Source organism: Salmo trutta, chromosome 2, assembly GCF_901001165.1.
Source record: "Salmo trutta chromosome 2, fSalTru1.1, whole genome shotgun sequence".
NCBI classification, from domain to species: Eukaryota; Metazoa; Chordata; class Actinopteri; order Salmoniformes; family Salmonidae; genus Salmo; species Salmo trutta.
The window spans coordinates 21,915,390-21,924,504 of NC_042958.1; the positions used below are offsets into that span (position 1 = coordinate 21,915,390).

General features: G+C 40.0%; 1 long non-coding RNA gene across 1 annotated transcript; it reads right to left on the bottom strand.

Moving 5' to 3' along the window:
• Positions 1–1,515: 1,515 nt before the first annotated feature.
• On the bottom strand, positions 1,516–6,991 carry LOC115153190 (uncharacterized). Its single transcript, XR_003867654.1, has 3 exons — positions 6,493–6,991; positions 3,948–4,110; positions 1,516–3,756 (listed from the first exon to the last, which is right to left on the bottom strand). It is a non-coding gene; the product is annotated as an uncharacterized LOC115153190 (long non-coding RNA).
• Between the last annotated feature and the right edge of the window lie 2,124 nt (positions 6,992–9,115).

Consider the following 9,115-nt stretch of genomic DNA (forward strand, 5'->3'; position numbering starts at 1 on the left):
CTGTTCATAATATAATATATCCCTGTTCATAATACAATATATCCCTGTTCATAATATAATACATCCCTGTTCATAATATAATACATCCCTGACCATAATATAATACATCTCTGATCATAATATAATGCATCCCTGACCATAATATAATAGATCCCTGTTCATAATATAATACATCCCTGACCATAATATAATACATCCCTGATCATAATATAATACATCCCTGTTCATAATATAATACATCCCTGATCATAATATAATAAATCCCTGTTCATAATATAATACATCCCTGACCATAATATAATGCATCCCTGATCATAATATAATACATCCCTGTTCATAATATAATAAATCCCTGTTCATAATATAATACATCCCTGACCATAATATAATACATCCCTGTTCATAATATAATACATCCTTGATCATAATATAATACATCCCTGTTCATAATATAATACATCCCTGACCATAATATAATACATCTCTGATCATAATATAATGCATCCCTGACCATAATATAATAGATCCCTGTTCATAATATAATACATCCCTGACCATAATATAATACATCCCTGATCATAATATAATACATCCCTGTTCATAATATAATACATCCCTGACCATAATATAATGCATCACTGACCATAATATAATACATCCCTGTTCATAATATAATACATCCCTGTTCATAATATAATACATCCTTGATCATAATATAATACATCCCGGTTCATAATATAATACATCCCTGTTCATAATATAATACATCCCTGTTCATAATATAATACATCCCTGTTCATAATACAATACATCCCTGTTCATAATATAATACATCCCTGATCATAATATAATACATCCCTGATCATAATATAATAAATCCCTGATTATAATATGATACGTCCCTGATCATAATATAATACATCTCTGACCATAATACAATACATCCCTGATCATAATATAATACATCCCTGGCCATAATACAATACATCCCTGATCATACCTTCAAATCTATCTTTGGGTATTTTGCAGGTAAGACCATAAAGGAAGGGTTCTAATGGTTAGGGCCCTAGAAAGAATTAAGCGTTTGGCCCCTTTCCCTTTCTGGTGTAAGGTGTGTACTGGTTGGGCCCTAGAAAGCATTAAGCATTTGGCCCTAGTGTAAGGTGTGTACTGGTTAAGGCCCTAGAAAGTATTAAGCGTTTGGCTCTAATGTGAGGTGTATACTGGTTAGGGCCCTAGAAAGCATTACGCGTTTGGCTCTAATATAAGGTGTGTACTCCAATTACCCTGCTTTAACAGGATTACAACAGATAAAACATACTAAGATGCCCTGCGGCTGGGTGCAGAAATGAAATAGGATGTAATAAGGTAATCTGGTGAAGGGTGATAAGAGGATCTAAACAGAATAGCAGCCAACAGTAGATCAGCTATCACTGAACAGGGAGCAGAGATAGGCTCTGTCTGAAGGACTGCAAGCCAGCCCTGGGTTGATGTTATGTCAAGAATGTACATGAACAATGTTGTGTATCTTTTGTGAAATTTTATTTATAAAATAAGGCACTTTTACAATACATGGGTCATTGGCATTGTAGTTTACATTGCAGCTGTGTTAGTGTAATACATTATCACTAAAATAATGATATGCTATGAATTAAACACACCTAAATTAAAAAGGAAATAATGTCAGCTATCAGATCGATATCGGGTTTAATGTCATTGGATTTCCAATGTATATTACTGTAACATATTTAGTGAATTTAAAAGATGTTCATAATTTGTTATAATAACGAATGCAGTAATTCTAAAAAATGTATAACGTCATATTTGTATGCAAGTATACTTTGTAGGAAAGCAGAACATTGCTAGAATATATGAAAAATAAAATGGATCAATTTACAATACTATTCTTGTAAATGAAGATGTGTTCAATAAAGGTCATGCTCAATTCACTGAATCTATACATTTGACTGTTGGCTATGACATTCTTACTGTCTATCAGGATAATTGACATTGTCTACTAGTAATATAATGTAAACGTGACAAGAGAAAATCCAAAAAGCAGGCATAGGTAAAGAATGGCTCAGCAGCTGAAGAGATCAGGACCACACCATGTGATCATGGTTAGGTAAAGAGTGTGTCAGCAGCAAGGGCCTGGTTTATTTCAAAACAGAAAATACAGAGATTCATTGAAGCACATATTAGACATATGTCTACCCCCCTCTCTTTCTCCATGTAGATGTATTTTCTGAAATACTTTAGATCCACTACAGAAGGTGATATAGAAAGTACATTCTGATATGATCTTTATCAGATATGTACTTTCCATAGTGGTGAAATATGGGGCCAACCAAGATTCTGGTGTTTCTTTCATTTTCCTACCCATTCAAACACAGATTCAGTGGGATTTCTATCATTATAAATAGAGTAATACTTATCAAGCGAGCCAAGCAGTTAACATATAATTGTGTTCTTTTAAATATCTGAAATGGTATTAGTATAGCTAGATTTTTTCATTATTCTTAAAAGACAAAGAATGCTTGTAAAATGACATATACTTTTTTTGGGGGGAGGGGAATCTTAAGTGTGGCTCTATAAGTTAAGTTGTTCCTATATGGTGTTTAAATGGATTTGACATGGGTTTTAGGGTTCAGAATGCACCCTGCATCCGACCAGGGGGACTTTCTGATACATATTCATGGTATATACTATACATATGATAACACGGAAAACCCGGTTATGGTCCATTTGAGCCTGTGGTAATTGTTATCGAGACCCACTCTCCTCCAATGCATAAATTGAGCTCTCGCTAGAGCGGTGGACATTTTGTTGTCTGGGCTCCGGTGTGGCAGCTCTTTCGTGTGGAAAACCCAACGCGATAAATGTCATTTCAAAATCAATTTGCATAAAAAAGGAGAAGGAGGAAAAGAGTGCTTGGTCTGGACGACTGATAATAAATAGACTCGAGAGATTTGCATGAGAGAGGACCAGGGCCATGCTGTCTAACCTCTGCTATAACTGCACAACAACACTATCCTGTTGTATCAGAAGCCTATGAAATATACACTCACTGTAGCATATCTACCACACAATACAAATACATAATGCAGCATGAATATATGCAAATACACTTTCATATTCTGGACATGATAATGGTCAAATAAACATGTGACATCGGAAACATCTGTGACAAAACGACAAGAGCACAGTATATATATTATGAAAAAGGGTGGGGGGGGACGGTTTAAAAAAAAAACCTGCAGACGAGAGTGGTTGGTCGACACTATCTCAAGACTGGACAGCACAATCATCACTGAAACAGATAGGCAGCCGGCAGTGCTCTGTCTCCTTGCTTGATAAAGGGGCCTGGATGTCAGTCAGTCTCTACGGTTTGTGTTTCTGTGTGCCAACTCCTCAGTATTAAAGGAAACAGGTAGGGGGGTACTTTGAGCTGCTTCGATCTGATCAATAGTCCTCAGCTGCAGACGAAGACAGACGAAGAAGAAGAAGAGGACTCTCCTCGACTACGCGTATTCTTAAGCAATAACAACGTGATCCGTATTATACACCCAAGAATACCCGTCACCGAAGAGAATCTTAAACACAGAGAGGCAATAATGGGAATCACAAGCAAGCGTGACCGCATCATCAAATTCCTCAGTCGGTCCCAATGGCAAGCAACACAGAGAAAGACACTGTATCAACATAATTGATTGAAGACGCCTTGAAGCACAACACAAGGCCCCATCAAAGGTTTTTCTGCAAATAGAAATTAACAGTGCATTTTTCAATCCAAAGCCAAAAGAACAAAGTGGTGTAAACAATCTTCTCTTCCAAGAGTCTGCATCTCTCTCTCTCACACACCAGTGGTCAAATAAATGGAGTTCCATAAGAGAGGAGAGGTAAAGGGGTGGTGTTTGGGGACGTTTGCCCCCTCAGCATGCTCTTACCTGGGCCAGAGGTGGTCTGAAGCCCTGCCCTCCTTGGAAGTCCTGGTGGTCCTGTCCTCCAGGAGCGATCCATAAGGAGGAAGAGATGCCCATTTTAGCCCTGTCCTGCTCTCTCTCTTTCGCTCTCACTCCACACCAGCATATCCACACATAATGAAACCTCCTGGAAACACAGAAATGTAGAGGTTAAGGGTCACACCCACAACCACCCATGGCCTTTTAAACCATCCAAAATACCATAGCCCTAGTACATCCCATTAACATCCCACGGTCAACCCAACCCACTCCTCCTAAAGAATCTGGTCAAATCAAACAAACTGAGAGAATGCCAGGAGGCAGGTATAAAACATGGACTATTTGAAGATTATTTTGTCCTGAATGTCAGACTAACAGAGATAACAGGGGTCACTTGAGATTTTATTCCAAAACATACACAAACTATTCCTATATTTAATATAATAAATTAAATTAAATCTTTGTATTGGAAAATGTAATCTGCACAAATTTACCAGAATCGAAATAATATCATTCTTTAAAATATTCTGAATAAAATACATTTTGAAATGTGTTGTTGATATAAAATGTGAGGTGTGTTATTGTGAAATGTTAATTCACCAAAGGCCCTGAATTTTTGAAGATCATTTTCCAAATGAAAGTAATAATTAAATGCCGCTATGAAGACATAAATAATGTATGATAAGTCAAAGCAATTTCATTCCAACCGACTAATTGATTTGCTCACATGAATGCAAATAGCAGGCTCCAACTAAGTCTATCCAAAATCATTCCATTGATTCGATGTAAAAAAAAAATAATTGAATCAAGATCTACAATTACTTCATTAATCGTTTTGTAAAAGAAAAATACTTTATCTGCATCTCCACAACCTCCAGATACATATTAAGAAACTGTTATTCCCGACTTCACCGTTCAAACCTTAAAAAATGTGTATGTCTGTGAATTACATTATGCATGACTGCCTGGATGTCATACCAGAACTAACGATGGAAAAAGGAAAGCATTTAGACAGTTAACCACTGAAATAATCAAAGCAACCAATTTGAAGATAAAAAAAATTGATATTTTACAATACACACTTGGTTGGACCTGAAAGAAAACGCCCAAAAAAGATACAAAAAACCTGAAATTGGGAAATACCCTACAGTACTTAGCTAAATCATGCTACAGCTATAGCTACTATTCCAAGACAAAATAAATCCTGGACAAAACTAACAGGATGACACAGTGAAAACCATGCAGCAATTTGTTCAGCTTACCTAAACCACAATTTCGCCCCCACACTGAGGAAAACAGGGTGATGGAGACAAACAGACAGAGAAAGAAAGAATGAAAGAAAAAATAAAAGACAGAACAAAAATAAGAAAGAGGGGGAAAGAGGTGCATATCCTTCAGTGTCTCTCATTCTCTCTTCTACCCAGCAGTTAGACTAGGAAGCTGAGGCACGGGGCACAACAATAGCAGCTCTCCAGCTTCTCCTCTCTCCTCTTAGGCTGGACCACTTCTCTCTGGTCTCTAAAGCAGCCTGAAAGACCCCCCCCCCCCCCCGTGCTGTTGAGAGCTGGGACATACCCCCCACACACTAGCCTTTGTACCCCCCCCCCCCTCCCCCCACACACAAGCCCATATCCGGGTGGATAACCCCATCCATCCACCCCCATCAATCCACCCTCCAGCCCTATGGGTGTTTCCACCCATCTTAGATATACACCGAATAAACTTACCAGGATCATTGATTCACCTATAGAAACTCGAACCAAGAGTGTCTTTACGTAGAAATGATGCTCATCAATGAATAGTTCTAAGATGCATTTTCACTAACAGATGGATATTCTGTGCTTTTTTTCACACATTATTCAAAGTTCTGCTAGGCATCTTTGGCTTGAATCACATTTTTCAGCTGATTTATTTCAATACTCACAGATTTCTACCACTGTACTTAGACCACCATACGTTGAAGGCAGAGATGAAAAGATGAGTAGGAGGAACAGAGGGAGAAGAAGAGTGAAAATCTGTGCAGATGATTTTTTCTGCTGTGGTCGGCCGGAGTATCTCTGGATGAATCTGTATTCTCTTCCTCACTCCTCCACACCTCCCTCCTCCTTGTCTTCTTCGGTCTGAGAGGCTCTTGCCTCGCGCCTCCGCCAGATGAAACCCCCCTTACTTGCTGGACCCTTTTTCTGATTGCAATTTAATTGCGGGAGTCCCATGAATATGGTAATACCTCACACCACACGAGACGAATCCAATGAAAAAAAGAAAGCCACCAGACAGTCAAACACACCAATACACACAACGGGACGACAAATCACAAAAAAAACAAACACCAAGAAAAATGAACACCAAACTCCTTTTGTATGTACATCAATGTTGTACACTGTTGGTCAGTATACAGCAGAGAAAAAAAAACATTTCTGCACCAAAAAAAAACAAGAAAATAAAAATTGATCACAATTTTTACTTCTTTTTGGGATGAAAAAAGAAGAAGAGGGAATTGTGGCATATCCACTTGTGTTGAAGCTCTTACCCTGTGAGTGTTGGTCCAGGCACAGCCTTCCACAGAGCTACTAGCCAGGCTGGTGTCTGATCCCCTGCCTCAGAGAAGACATGCCGTGATTGTAAGGTATATCACCTTGTTTTTGTGTTGTCCACAGTGGAGAGGGGTGGATTGCAATGGGGTTAGTAGCCTGCGCGTCGACCAGCAGCGTTTGTTCACAGGCAGGTGTTCCCCATGCGCAGGCAGCCCCCTCGCAGTCCCAGCGTGTAGCAGTAGCGCCTAACGTGTCAGCCAGCCAGTCAGCCAGCCAGCCAGCCAGCCAGCCAGCCAGCCAGCCATGGGGTTGTGCAGGTGGATGATGCTGCAGTAGCAGCAGCATCAGCAGCAGCAGCCTCTCAGGGAGGGACGATGCTCAACAACAGGATCAAACCTCCTCTTTGCACAGTTGTTGCTCGCCACAGCGAATGAACTTACAGCTAGAGAGCGAGAGGCAGAGAGAGACAGAGAGAGAGAGATGGGAAAGAGCGAGGGATGGGAGAGAGAGTGACAGAGAGAGGAGAGACAGAGAGTGTGCGAGTGGTGTGATGTGTGTGTGAGAGAGAAAGGAGGAGAGAGAGGTAGAAAGAGGAGGGAGTGGAAGGAGAGGTGGGGTTAGAGAGGGAGAGAAAGGAGGAGGGAGATAGAGAGAGGGGAGAAATCACAGCAAACCCACAGCTACAAGTCTGTGGATTGACATTGGATCCTCTCTCCTGCTCAGAGGAAGGGAAAGGAGAGAATAATTAGATTTGAGCTTCACATATGGTTCCAGGAGGCAGGCAGTAAGTCGTGGTGGGTCGCGGATCTCAGGCACCTAATGGTGGATTAATTGAGGGACATCTGACATGCTGCACGCTCTATGGGCCCCACGTTGACTGGTTCCCAAACGGGGGTAGGGGGTGCACGAGGGGCCATGTAACCCCCTGGGGACCGCTGTTAGTACAATGAGCTGAAAAAATACCACCATGAAAATGGTTCTATGTACTGTGTTCTTTCCTTCTCCATCCCTGATCACCAGCATGTGTTGTTTGAAATTTAAAAAAAGAGAGGGATGAAAATAAGGTCATTTCTCTTTGAGTTGTAAAGATTCTAATTTCATTTCCTTCTGGGTAGATAAGTCAAATGTGTGTTACTGTCATCAGTTGAAGAGGAAAGGAAAGTATTAGAGACGTCCTCAGTGTGATGACGAGTCGTTCGATCTTATGAGAGAGAGAGGGAGAGAGAGAGAGAGAGAGAGAGAGAGAGAGAGACAGGGGAGAAAAGACAGAGAGAGAAAATGAGAAAGAGAGGGACCGCAAGCCCAATGCATTTCCCTGGAATAAAATAGAGAAAAAACAAACACACCTCATTTCTTTCAGACTGATGTAAGGTTGTCTTAACGCCAACAATCCTTTTAACTTCCCGCAATGGCGCTGCCTTTTGAATTTCAATTACGAGGGCCTAAAATGATTTGAAGAGGGATTTTTTTTCTTGGTAATTGTCTGATCAGAGATGATTCCCTGGTGATCGAAGATAAGATCTGTAAACACTCAAGCTGATCAATGGAAAATAAACTTTTGATGTGGCACTGTTCTAAATCTTCTCTCAAAGACAAATTTTCATGTACTTAAAGCTTTCCCAGTGATTTAAATGATCTAATAATTTTCAGTGTAATATTCACTGTTTTGAAAATCAGTAGCACATATAAATTATTGTTACATTATACACCGACCCTTTAGTCTTAGGTGAGTAAATCAAAAAATCAAGATCTGGGGACTTAAATTCGATGAATTCCCCTTAAGCAAATGTCACACACAAACACGCAAGCTTCAGCCTAACTCTACAAAAACTATTTGTGTGAGGCTAAAAAATGTTCACCAATCTTAAAGATACCTGGAAAAATTATATAAGCATTATCTTCTAGTATGATTCTCATACAAAGCAGACAAAAGAATGAAATGGGCAGAGTTCCACTCAGAGCACAGCTCTTTACTGCCCCCTATTGATCTCTGTGGATCTCGCATCACAGACCCAGCAGCACCAGGCTCTGCTCGTTGTTATATGAAAGGATGTTTCATTCTGAAGGCATTCAGAATGACACAGAGCTGAATAACAAATAATTCTTTATGAGGCAAAGTCATTCAGGGAGACAAACAAACAGCACACAAATGAAACAAAGAAAAGGCATGCAGAAAGCTCTCTCTCCTACTGGAAAAGTAAGGAGTGGAAAGGAGAGAGGAGGGGCAGATAGATAGAGAAAGAGAATGAGAGGTGCAGAGAGCGAGAGAGAGGGAAGGAGAGAGATGGTGAGGGCATAGACAGAAGGAAGGAGAAGGTTTGAGGTAAGAGTGACTTTTGAGATGGTTCATGGTAGAATGAGCGAGTCACATAATCATTCAGATTTGAAGTGCTGCAAGGCCAAGTCTCTTCTCCGCACAATGTGTCGCCTAACGTCCACACAAAAAATCCATAAGGCACTTTAAAAAAAAACAAGGCCTCAATTAATGTGAGTGTGCATGGGTATACTGGGGGAATGTAAGGGGTTAAATCCTGCTCTCTGTTGTTGTACTGAACCCCTTGTTTGCTCTAGTTGAGGTAATTGAAATTGACTGTTCTTCATCGATTAGGAAGATACTTA